The following is a 17,419-nucleotide window of genomic DNA, read 5'->3' as shown; positions in this document are numbered from 1 at the left end:
TACGGAACTATAGCGCAATTTAAAATATATACGTGTATACATTGAACATAAGAAAAAAACATATATTTTGAATAAATAGGGATAAAAGTGTTGAAAATAGACTAGCCAACGTATGCCCACAGTATGTAATCATCGAATGTCGATAGACTACAGTTGTATACCAAAAGAAGAAGAGAACCAATTTGATTTAAATACAGGTCGATGTATAACTTTTGCTTTGGTTCATTGAAGCTGTGGACCTAGGAAAATCACAGATTTATATTTCAATAAGATTGTTCTCAAACAAAGGAAGGAATTCGTCATCACAATTGTTATATATGCCACTGGACGAACACTAATTATCCCCAGGGGATGTGAATATTTTGCTGGGAAACTTTTGAGTATCAAAGTTTCAAATTAATTTCGGGATTTATTTTCTTTCTTGGTATTCAATAACCGAAAAAAGAATAAATTACTTGTTCGCTAAATAGGGATATTCTTGTCAGATAAAAGAATTTTAGTTATATTTAAAAAATAGGGAAATATGACATTAAATTGGTTCTGTCTTTTTTTAAACATCGTTAAAACGATGTGTGTCTAAGGTGAACGCCACAAGAACCCTGTAATACTAGTACGGGAGTATAGCATGTACACATTCCTTCTCAATAATATGGTTGTATTGGAAAACTTTTCATACAGATTGACAACTCATTGTCCGATATGCATGTAATATTTGCCACATGACGCCCATAGTTCTTTCTACCATCATCACCTTATTCCTTGATATTGCTGTAAACATCGATGGTTCACACCCAAACAAAATGGGAGTAATAAACCTTCAGAGCTTCTCCGTGTTATACACTTGTGAAATATATAGACGAAATTTCTGTATTGAAATGAATCTACATCTCACAAACAGGATTTTCAAATAACGATTTTGAGTATTCACCTTACAAACCAATATAAACGTATGGCAAGATATAACCATGAAGGAATTTAGTTTTTGTCAGAACTCATCACTATATCATAAACGTATACGTATATATATGCATACAGTTTCAAATATCAAGAACAAGCGTTCGATGTCGATAGTCTGTTCTCTAACTGTTCAGAGTTAGACATGTCACTTGTTCATTCTTGGAAGCCTTCATATTCCCCGTCTAACGATGGGAACTCTTTCTGATTGTGTTGACTATAAATGCTTGTATGGTAATTCTGTCGTTTATCTGTACAAGCGGTTGCATTTCCTCTCCTTTCCCAACAAACAAACGAACGAAACGCAACTAGTCTGATTTCTCTGGAGCTCATCCTCAATGGCTCTTATACGTCAGGAAACTTACATGTATACTAATAATGATTGTTTCATGAACAACGATGTATGAACGAACTATTATAAATTCGTCAATATCTGTAATGCATGACTAAAGTATAACTTTTATTACAACTACTGTATTACTTATTTGGATTAATGACGGCTATCATGTTCAACATTGCACAACTATTATCATAGAATTTTTAAAAAAATCCTCAAAAATCCTCAAAAGATATAATGCATTAGCTTAGATAATTAGTATTCTTTTCACAAAAAGTTCGTGTAAATGATTGTCAAATGAATTTAATTATGTAAGAATAAAATGTTAAAAAGAAACTAAAAAAAAATTATGCATGTTGTATGTTGTATTTTTTTGTCAATTAAAAACTTTAAAATTGCAATAGTTTTATTAGCATTTGAACACAGCCAGATTTGAATACAAGTTAAGAAATTCCGGTAAAGTCAATGATATCAAACAGATGTACAATGGTATATCAAATTGGGTAATATTGCATTTAGTTTTTATTAAAGATTAAAACTACTATTTTTTGCTTCATATTTGAATCTTTACGCCAATTGCCGCTAAGAAAGTAATCAAAAATGGTTTCCTTTTATTTTTATACACTTTCGGAATTACGAATCTGAATTTTATTTTCAATTAATTTTCACAATTTAATTATTGTATCTTTATTCTCATCGTGTATTTAATCTTAGTGTATTAACATCATGACAGCATATACTCTAATCCTTTCTATTTATCCTTTCCAAATAACAACATTTATACCTGTGTACGCTTGAACTCACACCTGCGGCTAAATAGCTACAAGGTAAACGAATTGACCTCAAGCCGAGAAATATACAGTGACCTTTACAAAATAATATACACACTCTGCTCACACATTAGTTGCATTGAAATGATTATCAAAACAATAACGGTAAATAGAACTGAAATATTTTCAGTTCATTATCAGTAAAAATGTTCAATAAATATTTTATGAAAAAAATCTCAACAATAATTAATTAAATTTATTCAAAAACATTTACTAGAGATAATTTTATAGTTTAATTCAATCAATACAAAACGGTATATATATGCATATTCACTTTCGTTCATTCTTATATTGTGGTTTATAACTTCGACCATTCGTCAGCTGTGCGCTTTTAATTACGTATATTGTCGATAAGCTATAAGAGTTAAACAGATTTTATTTTTTCCCAGAATTCAATAAATCGGGCTAATACGTCACGACCCACTCGAGAATTCAACCAAAAAAGTTACAAATACTTGATTTTCTCCGTTATTAGAAGGAATATAAATTTAAAACTTTGCAAATGTGTTTTTTATGTTAAGATGAACATAATTAGATGATAAGTAAAAAATCGCGGAATTTCCCTTTAAGCAGTTAATAAGCAGTTCCCATGTACATGTATATTATATATGCAAACAAACTAATGTCCGTATATTTAAAAAAAAAGTTCTCATTGAATAACATTGGAATTGGGCTCCGCTCTGTACTGAATTTCATCTGACATCATAGTAACGGATTGTCATGAGATAAATCTCACGGACAAAAACATGAAAAGTTCGCCAGAAAAAGTCGTTGTACCATCATCATAGGGCATTGTCATGAGATAAATCTCACGGACAAAAAGTTCCAGAAAAGCATCGCTGTACACAGATTAATAAATTGTCATGAGATAAATCTCACGGACAAAAAGTTCCAGTAAAGCATCACTGTAAACATCCGGGTAACTTGTCATGAGATCAAACTCAAGGACAAAAAGGTTCGAAATAAACATCCTCGTCAAGCATTAAAGTATAAATTGTTCAAATTGGCAATTGTCTTGAATTTTACAACAAAATTCGTTTAATATGTACAATATGAGCATTCCATAAAATTAAACACTGAATAAAACAATAAAAAAAAACGGTGTATCATGAGGTAAACCTCACGGACACAAAACGACTCATAGAATTTGTGGAGTTAGTCGGCGTTTTATCAAATCACGGGTTTTCTTGTCAAAATCGGACTCCTTTAGCCAACGGGCATTTTGAGCCGGTTCTCCAAGAAAATGAACTAAATAACTCATTGTTCCGTCCATAATTTTCCTAGCAAGTATTCGTTTAACTTTGTAAAAACGATTTTCATCACTCGAAACAGTTTGGTCTCCTGGATCGGTGAAACTTTCATCTTCTAAACGAGCTGGTTTCTTTTTTAATTGGGTTGATTTCCGGATTTCGGACTGAATAATTTTCCCTTTGCACTTTTTTGTTTGTTCGTCTGTCGCATTGTTTGAATAATACGCCTGTAATGAGATGAATCTCACGTACAGAAAACTGGGATTCAAGTGATTAAACATAAGGCAACTTAAAGAAAATCATAATAAAAATATTGTCAATGAAAAACTGTCTATTTTCAGTATATCGGGCACAGAAAAAAAATTTGACCACCCACGTGGTTTTCCCACTTTAGTGAAAATTATGGGAAAAAAAATGTCAGTTCACATGGTTTCAGTTCAGTTTTACACAAATAAAGTCCTTTGAAATTATATTTAGGGTCCTCCGCCATGTAATAATCCTGTGTGGGGATACGAGAGGCAAAATATTAGGAACTCATAAAATTACATCCTTTAATGGCGCTTGCAAAACGAAAAAGAGACAGTACCTGTGATTACAATTACATACATGTATATAACAAAATCGTATACGGACTGAACAGTATTTCCGGAAACGCGGATTCAACCCCCTATATATATTACACCTTTTTGGAAAACAATTTGGTTGCTTATATAGGGAATCACTGAAGCGTGACTGGAGCGGGCCCCCTCTTATGTCAGTCAGTGGGCCCCCACTTAAAAAAATTTCTGGATCCGCCACTGGACTCATTTGTTAGGTTAAATAGCTCCTTTAGTATTCAATTATTCATGCATACATAAAAATATCAAGTCAAAATATTCAAGCATGACGAAAACAACTGTTGAAAACTTATTATCTAAGTGTTCAAAGACCGGTGGAACAAGATGTGCACAAAATCATCAAACCAGAACAAAAATCGCTCACACTCAGAATAAAATTTATTATTGTCGAGTTAACTTTTACTTATGTTTGTTTTGTCTACGGGGAAACCAACGGTCTAATCCATATATGAGTGCTCACCCTGAAATGTCTCGCCTTCTTTACTAATCATTGATATTATGTTGATAGTCCTAAATAGAAAGCTTTACTACAATTATTAAATAAACTTAACATGATCCAAGAAAATGAAGTCAAGGTCATATAAACCAAACAAGAAATACATATACACCTTACAATCATGCAATACACTAAATATATCTGACCTATTATTTATAGTTTCTAAGAAACCGACTTACCAAGAAAACTAAACATTGACCAATGAACCATGAAAATAAGGTCAAGGTAATACGAACAATGCCAAGTAGACATGTACAGCTTACAATTCATCCATACAATACAGTTGACCTATTGCTTATATTTTTGAAGAAAAACAGACCAATACACAAAAACTTATCACTGAGCAATGAACTGTGTAAAATGAGGTCAAGGTCAAATAAAACCTGTGAGACTGACATGCACATCATAAAATATTTCCATACACCACATATATTTGACCTATTGCATATAGTGTTAGAAAAAAAAGACCATATCTCAAAAACTTAACTTTAACCACTGAACCATGAAAATGAGGTCAATGTCAGATGACACCTGCCAGTTGGACATGTACATCTTACAATCATTCCATACACCGAATATAATCGATCTATTGCTTATAGTATCTGAGATATGGACTTGACCACCAAAACTTAACCTTGTCCACTGATCCATGTAAATAGGTCGAGGTCAAATTAAAACTGTCTGATAAGCACGAGGACCTTGCAAGATAGGCACATACCAAATATACTTATCCTATTACTCATTATAAGAGAGAAATTAACTTTACAAAAAATTACAACTTTTTTTTCAAGTAGTCACTGAACCATAAAAAAAAAGGTCAAGGACAATGGATATGTGACAGACAGAAACTTGATAACATGAGGCATCTATATACAAATTATGATGCATCCAGGTCTTCCACCTTCTTAAATATTAAGCTTTTAAGAAGTTAGCTGAAGCCACAGCGGCCACCACATCACTATTCCTATGTCGAGCTTTCTGCGACAAAAGTGGCAGACTCCAAAGAAAAAAAAGAAACAAGAAAACTTATGAACCACATCAACAAACGAAAACTAATGAACATCAGATTACTGTATTAGGACAGGTGCAAACAATTGCAGCAGGTTTAAACGTTTTAATGGTGCCAAACCTCTACCCTTATCTGAAACAATAGTGTAACATCACAACATGACACAAGTTTTCCTAACGAAGGGTATGGTTCACTCCAGGCACTAGTTACAACTTACACTTCTTCTGTCCATCAAATATGTGTTTATAATTTGAGAAACAGACATGATCACAAAAACTTAACATTGATCAATGAACAATAAAAATAAGGTCAAAATAAGATGAATTCTGTCAGCCAGACAAGTATATCATACAACCTAAGGCAGCAACCATTTTATTTTCTGGGGGGGGGGGGGGGGGGGGGGGGTATGTTTTTTTTTTGAAAAAAAAGTTTGTTCCCATTTTTTGAGAAAAAAATAATTTGTTTTTGATTCTGAGAAAAAAAAATTGTTTGTTGCACCCTCAGCTGCCACTATATGTAATGCTAAAAATTGAAAGAAAGAAAAAAATTTATACTTGTCGCGAAAAAAGTAAAAATTTGTCCAGAAAAAAAAACCATAGCCCCCACCCCAGAAAATCAAATGGTTGCTGCCTAAAAAAAACTTGTTCAGGACCATATGATAGTTTCATCCATACGTAAAATTACAGGGGTTTACAGGTAATTCCCTGGCGTTTAGTTTAATTTTTTTTATTTCTTCTTATTTCCACTTATTTTCATTTAACTGGGTTATCATTCTCTTGTTCATAGATAAGACAACATAAGATAAGATAAGATAAGATAAGATAAGATAAGATAAGATAAGATAAGATAAGATAAGATAAGATAAGATAAGATATTTTATTGTTTGACAATCCAAAATTAAAGGATTGATACTAAGACAATAAACATTGGTTATACACAAAAATACAGACATATATATATATATATATATATCTGTCCACATTTATAAAAATTGTATATATATATATATAAAAGAAATATTGTTACAATAATAAATGTATATACTTTGTAACCTGCCTAATCTGATACCTGAGTATTCCAGCATCCTGCTTTAACTGACACATTTTCATGGTCCAAAAATATGCCTATCCTTGCAGAAAAAACCTGAGTATTCCAACACCCTGCTTAATCTGACATTATTTTCTGGTCCCCCAGTGAGTCGGATTAGGCAAGTTACACTGTATATATCCCTGAGAGGAGGTGGTACCACAAAGTTATTTAGTACTCAATATATAAAGCATTTCTAGAATTGTACATGTCACTTATGAATTTTACAATAATTCTTATTATATCAGTCTCACCACACATTTACAAAAATTTAAATCTTGCTTCATTAGTCATATTTAAAAAAAGAGGGTCCTGAACTATTTCATTAATTTTGGAAACCAATTGTTATCTAATTGTATTTAGGTTTGTACATTTTATAGTGAAATGAAATTCATTTTCTACTTCTAAAAGACACAAAGGATAAATTCTTTGTTCTACAGGAGTTTTAGTGTGACGATCCTGTTCAATTCTGAGAACACTATTCATGCTATTATTTACTAATGAGAATTTTGGCAAAATGTCCTATTAATTCATCTTATCTAACAATAACAGTGGTTTCTATAAAAGAATAGAGGGGCAATACTTATAAAATATGGTAATTGTAAATGGTATAAAGTGGAACATGAACAAATCAAATATTTATTACTAAAAATAATGTCATGAATGTAAAATGTTCATGAAATTCTAATTAACAAATAAAATGCTTTGCTGAGTGCAGCCTGATACGACCGTAGAGGTAGAACTATGGTATAAAATGGGACATGAACAAATCAAATAACTACAAATAATGTAAAATGTTTATGAAATTCTAATATACAAATAAAATGCTTTGCTGAGTGCAGCCTGATACCACTGTAGAGGTAGAAATATGATATAAAGTGGAACATGAACAAATCAAATAACTACAAATAATATTTACACACAAGTTATTGTCCAGAAACTACAAATATGCTTGTTTTGGGCCCTTTTGGTCCCTTATTCCTAAACTGTTGGTACAATAACCCTCAAAATCAATCCCAATCTTGTAAAATTTCATTGAGATTCATTATCTTGCTAATACCAAAACATACATAGGAAGCACTAATACAGAAATAATTCTAAAAATTTATAGCTAAAAAAAATTAAATAATTTATAAAGTTAAACTTCAACTATTGTAATTATCAAAACGTAAAAACAAAATTTCAGTTGCAACGCAAGCTGTTAATGCAGCATAAAAAGCATAAATATTGTAACACAAATTACCTACAGACAGACAGAGCAAAAACAGTCTGTTCCTCTCCAAGAATGAACAAGACTTCTAAAATGTGAGAAGCTGATTACAGTCCTGAAATGGTTTTTGTAAGCTATTCCATAAAGAAGCAGCAGCAAAGCTTAAAAAAATATTTCTATATGAGGTAGTTCTTACCTGTGGTATTTCCAAAATGTTACTGTATCTAAAAGAATATTTAGTGTGTTTAATTCGAAGTAAATTTTGTAAACATAAAGGAGCCAAATTATTTAATATTTTACAAGTCTCAAGTGCCATTGTCCTTATGCCTCTTACTTGTAGGGTTGGAACCATTTGTATTATCAAGAAGAGTTTCAGAGGACGATAAATAGTCGTTATATAAAAATCTTAATGCTCTCTCTTGAACTTTATGTCTCCACCATACAAATGCATTGATCGTCCAAAAAAAGGGGGGTTCCAACCCTAAAAAAAAACTCTGAATCTGCCAGTGTGTTTAAATAGGGTTCCTATTTGGACAGGTTATAATGAATTTTTTTCAAAGAAATCCACTATCAATTTCTCAGTTTCCATTTGCGTTTTTATTCTTCATGATCATCTCTTCTTCCTCAACTTCAACAATAATTTTCTTAGGCTTAAATTGTGGACCAACAAGTGACAAGACAACTGGCAAGAAAAACAACGAATGAGCAGCACCAAGAAGGATGATCAATATCATAACCTTGAAAAAAGACAAAAAAACATATGACTTTGAAAACGCCAACATAATGATTCCAATTAAGGATGACATAGCTCCATTGAAAATTGGGCCACCAGATCTTATAAGAGCTCCACAAGCACCCAATTTACGATCTTCTGATGCTGTTTCCATAAATCCATGACATACGTGGGCACTAAAGTCAACTGAGAAACCTACACTCATAACAATGTGAATCATGGTTATAGAGCTCAAGGTCAGATCCCAAAAATACATGAATCCTATGAGTCCAACTAGGATCATTACGAGTGTTACAGTCACAAGGAAAACTAACAAAGGATGGGGAAGAAAAATGGCAGTTATAACAAAGATGGCAGCTACTGATATACCCAATGTCTGTAAAGTGTTGGGTAATATTGCAACAAATTGTTCTGTAAAAATAAAGGGGGGAGAATAAGCTATAACACCTGGAAGATTGGAAGATGCTGCAACCTCTCTCATTCTTAGCATAAAATTTCCCTCATCTTTAGATTCTATAATATCATAAGCAAATACATAAAATCTTGAGGCTTTGATAGATGTATTGTCATCACTGAAACTTATATCATTGGTAAACATAGGGAAAGCAGGAAGGAACTGTGTTTGAAGACTATTTATAAAAGCTGACTCAGTCGAATCATCAAAATAAGCAGTCTGTCTGTACGCATTCAACCAATTGATAGAGCAATTACTACATGTATCCACATCCCTTTCAGCAAGGGTCTGAAGATTTTGTATCTTCCTTATTGTTTCTGGATCTGAGTATCTAACATTGCCAGCAACACTAAACTGTGTTACAATTATACCCCTGGATGTAAAACTTTCATCAAAACTGAGATACTTGAAATAATATGAATCTTCACTTACAAGATTTTTAATATCAAGCCCCTCTTTAAAATTAGTGGCTCCCCATATAGATATTCCCAAATAAGCTGCAAATATTATAATTACTATAACCTGCACTGGTTTCATAAGAACTATTTTAGAAAGTATTTTTGGTGGGTATTTTTACTAGTGAGCCTTGAACATCAGTCCTCTTGCTTGGAGCCTTTCCAGTACACAAGCACTTATACGGCTGCCCTTTCTCTTCAAGTTCTCCAGGAGTGGGAAGGGGTTTACATGTGTGGATATGTAAACCTTTCTGTACACGTTTTTCATTAAGTGTTATACAAGCCAAGTAAAATGTGATATAACTCAGGTACCCAAACAGCACTGCCACACCTAAAAATAGATACATGTACATATATTTTTCAAATAAAACAAAAGTATACACCATGACGTGCTTGCAGGTTCATATTTCAATGTTTAGTGATCTAAGAAATCTACATTTAAGGTGGTACCCAACACTTTGACTAAAATTAATTTGGCTCGTTTAATTTTCTTAAAATTTTGACAAAGTATTTACTTTGACCCTTTTACAAAAATATAAAAAATTCAAAAAAATTGAACCAAGCGTTTTATCAGAAAAATTACACTGGTTATATAGCAGTTTGACAAACACTAATTTTGATCATTGAGAAGCTTTACATTGCCTTCACAATGCAACGTAATTAAAACGTTTAGCTGAGTTTTCTCCCTGTAGTGTTAGGTACCACCTTTAATTCCATTTGGCAATATATTTTTTAAAGTTTGCATCATAATGAACACGCATTAATTGCATTTAGTTTCTAGTTGTTGTGACAACAACTTTATGGTTGACTACAGATTATATTTGTAAAGGGCATAACTCTAGAAAAAAGTGACACCACTCATATTCAAACTTGATCTGTGTTTTGTGATTATAAGCATTGTATATAAGTTTCATTACATTTGGTCAAGGCAAACTAAAGTTAATTGGTACCAAACACTTTAACTAAAATTAATTTGGCTCGTTCAATTTTCAAAAATTTTTGACAAAGCATTTACTTTGACCCTTTGACCAAAATATAAAAAAATCAAAAAATTTGAACCAACCATTTTATCAGAAAAATTACACTGGTTATATACCAGTTTGACAAACACTAATTTTGATCATTGAGAAGCTTAATATTCCCTTAACAACACAACATTATTAAAACGTTTAGCTGATTTTACGGAGTTATCTCCCTGTAGTGTTAGGTACCACCTTAAAGAATGAAAACCTGTTTTTTATTTATCTTTTACACAAAATAATATTTTCCCATGAATAATCTGCACTCCTTCAAATGAATGAATAAATGAAATGAGACAAGAGATCTAAAAAAGACATGCACACAGTGTTACCAAATGATACGAAACATGAATAATTGGTTTTATTCTAAAGGCTACCTCAAGTTGATAAATTTGTGGCTTCGACTTTTGAACAATTAAATTTTATAGTCAAGAGTGCAAAAAAGGGACAGTTTTTAGCAATTTTTCAACAAATAAAGTTCCATAACTTCACATTGGAAAATCAAATATTGATAATTAAAAACAAAAGGGAGCTTATTTCAATAGATTTAAACAAGTCACAAAAATTTCATGAAAACTGCTCGAAACATTTTAGAGTGTTTGTCCTAAAACTGGAAATCCCCATTACTATATGTCATGTATGTACCCTAACTCCATAAAGTTAAATCAGAAATTTTTAAATGTTGATAGTTAATGTGTGTCAATATATATACACACACACCATTAATTCATCATATTTTTTTTCAAAAAGCATTTTTTGAGTCTGTTTTTAGCATAAAATCTGGAAATCTAATTTTCCCATTAGTTAGAAAGGAAAATATAAAATTAATTAAAATGTAAAGGGTGCTTAATTTATTAATATAAAACAATTCACCTAAGTGTTATGAAAATTTGTGAAATAATTTTTAGATTATTCTCTGAAGTGTTGACTACAGACATGACAAAGGAACAGATGCACAGACGGACAGATATAAGGACAGACGGATAGATATAAGGACAGACGGATAGATATAAGGACAGATGGACAGATATAAGGAGACAGACGGACAGATATAAGGACAGACGGACAGATATAAGGACAGAAGGACAGATATAAGGACAGATATAAGGACAGATGGACAGATATAAGGAGACAGACGGACAGATATAAGGACAGATGGACAGATATAAGGACAGATGGATAGATATAAGGACAGACGGATAGATATAAGGACAAATGGACAGATATAAGGAGACAGACGGACAGATATAAGGACAGATATAAGGACAGAAGGACAGATATAAGGACAGATGGACAGATATAAGGAGACAGATGGACAGATATAAGGACAAATATAAGGACAGACGGACAGATATAAGGACAGATGGATAGATATAAGGACAGACGGATAGATATAAGGAGACAGACGGACAGATATAAGGACAGATGGACAGATATAAGGACAGATGGATAGATATAAGGACAGACGGATAGATATAAGGAGACAGACGGACAGATAAAAGGAGACAGACGGACAGATATAAGGACAGACAGATAGATTTAAGGATAGACGGACAGATATAAGGAGACAGATTGACAGATATAAGGACAGACGGACAGATATGAGGACAGACGGACAGATATAAGGCCAGACTGATAGATATAAGGACAGACAGACAGATATAAGAACAGATTGACAGTTATATGGCAGACGGACAGATATATGAACAGATTGACAGATATAATGACAGACGGACAGATATAAGGACAGACGGACAGATATAAGGACAGACGGACAGATTAAAGAACAGATTGATAGATATAAGGACAAACAGACAGATATAAGGACAGATATAAGGACAGACGGACAGATATAAGGACAGATATAAGGACAGACGGACAGATATAAGGACAGATGGATATATATAAGGACAGACGGATAGATATAAGGAGACAGACGGACAGATATAAGGACAGATGAATAGATACATGTATAAGGACAGACGGATAGATATAAGGAGACAGACGGACAGATAAATGGAGACAGACGGACAGATATAAGGACAGACAGATAGATTTAAGGATAGACGGACAGATATAAGGAGACAGATTGACAGATATAAGGACAGACGGACAGATATAAGGCCATATGGACAGATATAAGGACAGACGGACAGATATAAGATCAGATTGACAGATATAATGACAGACGGACAGATATATGAACAGATTGACAGATATAATGACAGACAGACAGATATAAGGACAAACGGACAGATTAAAGAACAGATTGACAGATATAAGGACAGACGGACAGATATAAGAACAGATTGACAGATATAATGACAGACGGACAGATATATGAACAGATTGACAGATATAATGACAGACGGACAGATATAAGGACAGACGGACAGATTAAAGAACAGATTGACAGATATAAGGACAGACGGACAGATATAAGGACAGATGGATAGATATGAGGAGACAGACGGACAGATATAAGGACAGACAGACAGATATAAGGACAGACGGACAGATATAAGGACAGACAGACAGATATAAGAACAGATTGACAGATATTAGGACAGACAGACAGAAATAAGAACAGATTGACAGATATAAGGACAGACGGACAGAAATAAGAACAGATTGACAGATATAAGGACAGACGAAAAGATATAAGGACAGACGAATGACAGTATACAGGGGACCATAAACGGGCATATAGAATTCAATCTAAGTAAACTTTAGCCATAAACATTGGCAGATCCAGGGTTGGAACCCCCCTTTTTTTTTTTGGACAATCAATGAATTTGAATGGGGACATATAGTTGGAACCCCCGTTTGTCCTTGGTTGGGAACCCCCCTTTTTAAAATGGCTTGATCCGCCCCTATTAAAGAATATCAAAGATATAAATCAGAGTGTCAAGTTTTAGTAGGATTCTTTTATATTCCCCGATAATACATTCTTAAAACATTACACAATATTAAATTATATATGACTACCGCTGTCATGTTATTGTTCATTTATCACCACATCATTAATGTAAGATGTTAATCTTAAAAGATGTAAATTATCATGATTATGTTGATAATAAACAGCTGCGTCATGAGTGCATGATACCCCTATCTCGTTTTCAAAGAATGTCACATCAGAAATTTATAAAGAAAAGCTGTCAATAAATAAAAACAATTCACCAAAGTTAAATGAGAACTGCTGAAAGCGTTTTTGAGTTTGTGCATGAAAACTGGAAAATCCCCCTTTTTCTATGTAAAATGTAAAACCTAAAATTTATAAAAATAAAAGGGAGTATTAATACATCAATAGATATAAACTATTCACCAAAGTTTCATTAGACCTCATGACAACTGCTGAAAGCATTTTTGAGTTAGTATATATATGTACAATAAGTGGAAAATCAAATTTTTAAGAACTAAAACCATAATGTAACTAGGAAACATAAAATTTAATGTTTATAAATTTAAAAAGTGAGTTCATGCCACTAGATATAAACAGTTCACAAAAATTTCTTGCACATTGGTGAAAGCATTTTTGAATTATTGTCCAAAAACTGGATAGTTCACCCTTTTTTTTAATGAATAAAACATTTGTAAAACCTAATAAGTCCTTTGTAACTTGGAAACTTAAAATCTAAAATTCATAAAAAACGAAAGGCAGCTCATGTCAATAGATACAAACAAGTCCCAAAAGTTTTATGAAAATTGGTTAAAAGCGTTTTGTTAATATCCGACATGTTGATGACAGACGGACGGACTGACAGACAACTATTCACCAAAATAAATAAAAACATATCCCATGGTCATTCAGTGAATTACCTGTATAAGCACAAAAATTTCTCACTGCAAGAAAGGGAGAAGTCATTCCAACAAAAAATGCAACTAAATCTGTTATTGATGTTAGAGTTATTGCAACTCCACTTGTTCTCATGGTCATCATGACTTTCTTCTTTGGTTCTACAGATCCACCTTCTTCATATGTACTGGCTAACCCAGTCAGCAGTAAGAACATGTCATCTAAGCCAATTCCTGAAAACAGTCATGTATAAAGTTCACAATTAGTGACATGAAAAAAACTATCTTAGTGCTAAAGCCAATGGCTAAGTGATTAAACTTTGGTGGATAGTTGTCTCATTGGCAACCATACAGAATCTCCTTATCTTTATATATACTTTAATTCAACGCACTTTTAACATGTTAAATTATTTCTATCAGTTATAATTTAATAAATGCATGTCATGATAGTGTAAATCTAAAGATATCTTTTATCTAACATGTCTAAATGAAATTTGTTTTCCGTTTCATAATTTTTTCATTGATGCACAATATCTTAATTATATTCCAAAAAAATAAATGCATTTTTTGTTGTTGTTAAAGCTGAGTTTTAATGACATAAAAATCATACCTATTATCAGAAATGGCATTACCCCAACTATGGCAACAAACTCAACTCCACAAGCACTTACAAATCCAAGAGCTCCAACAATGGCCAAACCCATGCCTAAAACAGCAGCTCTAGCTAAATTCTGTCTGTCTGATAAACAGTCTTTGTTGCTTATTGCAAAACCAGCATAAAACAACATAAGAGTAACAGTAATTGAAAAGTATAAAACATCTCCTGCAATATTGGTGTTCAATCCTTCTTCCAATGAATATGTGTGTGCAAATGCTATTTCAATTGATGAATGTTCAAGCTTTTTCATTACTTCTTGGAACTCTTTTATCCAGAGTTTGCTAGTATCAAAGTAACTTGAAGTATCTGTTCGCAGGTTAAATCTCAGCTTAATTGAGGATGCATACTGCAATATTCCATTTGTGTACTCTACATTACCAAAATATGTGTTAATTGTTGATCCCTGAAATATGGGATAGGGAATATTTCCTGTTGACATAGCTGTTTTGAACTCTTGGGTCAACACAATGTTTCCCTCAATATTGCATGTGCCATTGCTCATTGCACAGAGTTCATCATATGTTGAGATAGATCCGTGAGTGTTGTTGCAAGTGATGTTGAGAACTGTGCGATAAACTGATTCTATTTCCCTTAAATATGTAGTGTTTAAAATATTCTCCCCATTTTTGGATTTGAATATTACATCTCCATACAGTCCATATGTGAGTTTGTTGTAGGAATTGAAGTGTGAACGCGAGTAGTCCTTGTATAAACCTAACAATGTTGTTCTATCTTGAATTGCTTGACTATTTAATGGTGTAAATGTTTGTTCTAGATCATCATTCTTCTGTAAGTTAAGAAGCCCTAAACTAAACAATCCCATTACAAGAATATACCCAATGATAAATTTCCAAGGATGAGATGCGACTAATCCACCATAACTTTGAAATTTCTTTCCTATAAATCCTTCAACAGCAGTGTAGCAGCTAAGGCAAGTCATCGTAACTTAGTTATCTAAAATTTCAATGTTCATTTGTAATTATCATAAAAAATCATGTTTACCATTATTACAAACAGAATTATTTCTGACTTTTATATAATGTATCACCAGCTATAGAGAATACAAGAATCCAGTATCATAAACTCCTTTTGCTGAAGCACTATAGGCCTCAATATAAACTCTTAAAATCATAACCCTTAATGTAAAGTGTGAAAAAAATCAGTGCTAAGAAATCCCACAGGTAATTATTTATACCTTTGATAGTGTCCCTCTATGGATAGGCTACAATGTAACATTGTATATTTCAACAATCAAAATTCATTTGTAGATTGGAAAGTATTAGCAATAAAGACTATATAGGTTGCATTCAACAAATCATTTTTATGTTACAACCTATTTGTCTATTGACAAACCATAAGACTTAGTGTTTTTAATTATGGGCTATTTCAAAAAAAATGATGCCTTTCCTTTAAACCTTTGTCAGTCTCTTGTATGATACTATATCTGTAATATTTTAGGTCAGATAATGTATTATGATTAGTTGGTCCTAACTACCAAAGATAATAGCAGTATATGCTCTGTTTAAAAAATATTGTCCAAAATTGTACCTCAAAATGTCAGGAGTGTAACGCTTTTAGTGTGACATTTAGAAGAAAGCATGTGCATTCATTGATGATACAGAATAAATAAGGGCAGATACAATACCAAACAATATCTTTCATCCAACTATTATATCTTGACTATGATTTCTTGTTCAATTCTTCCATATATTTACATTTTTATGAGCCTCATAAGGTAAGTCAAATAAGTTTGTGTAAAAAAAAAAATGTTAGTAAAAGTCAATATGCTGCTAGAAAATGTCTTTGTAGGTGAAATAACATGTTTCTGTACATCTTGCACGGTTTATTTTTTTTGTTTAGTATCATAGCTTGGCACAGGTGCATCCAGTTGACCCTGAAGTTCTACTACTGGAATATTATGGTTACAATAAAAGGAATACCCAGGTCTGTCAGGAGTGTAACAACTGGGTGTTAAAAGATGTATTTTTTTTAGAAACAATGTTGTTATAGTTGTTGTTTTTTTTCTTGAATTTCAGTGAACATTACCTGTTACAGTTTATCAGTAACAAACATGCCATTATTATGGCCTTCATTGCTTTTGTATGCTCAATACTTCAATGTCAGGAGTGTAACACAAAAAAATGCCTTATTTCAATCTTATTAGCAAAGGTAAGTTATTGGAAGAAAAACAAGCTGACAATTATTATAAAATGACATTACTACACCTCAGCTTAACACAGAATACAAGTCTACATCATTACTTTTGAAATTTTTGAACTAAAATTGCAATTGAACTAGCTTGTTTAAATGTGTTACAGTCCTGACATACAAGTATTGAGCATAAACAAGCAATAAAGGCCATAATAATGGCATGTTTGTTACTGAAAATATGCAACAGATGGTGTTCACACTCAAATTCCAGAAAAGAAAACCAATAATAACAACATTGTTTCTATAAAAAATAACATGAATGTTACACTTAAACATTTTAAAGCGTTACACTCCTGACATTTTTG

At 32.4% G+C, this 17,419-nt stretch overlaps 1 pseudogene; it reads right to left on the bottom strand.

Annotated features, from left to right (window-relative positions):
- Positions 1-6,350: 6,350 nt before the first annotated feature.
- Positions 6,351-15,857, bottom strand: LOC139489076 (patched domain-containing protein 3-like; annotated as a pseudogene).
- Between the last annotated feature and the right edge of the window lie 1,562 nt (positions 15,858-17,419).

This window comes from Mytilus edulis, chromosome 9, assembly GCF_963676685.1.
Source record: "Mytilus edulis chromosome 9, xbMytEdul2.2, whole genome shotgun sequence".
Taxonomy (NCBI): Eukaryota; Metazoa; Mollusca; class Bivalvia; order Mytilida; family Mytilidae; genus Mytilus; species Mytilus edulis.
This window is presented reverse-complemented; position numbering and strand designations above follow the sequence as displayed.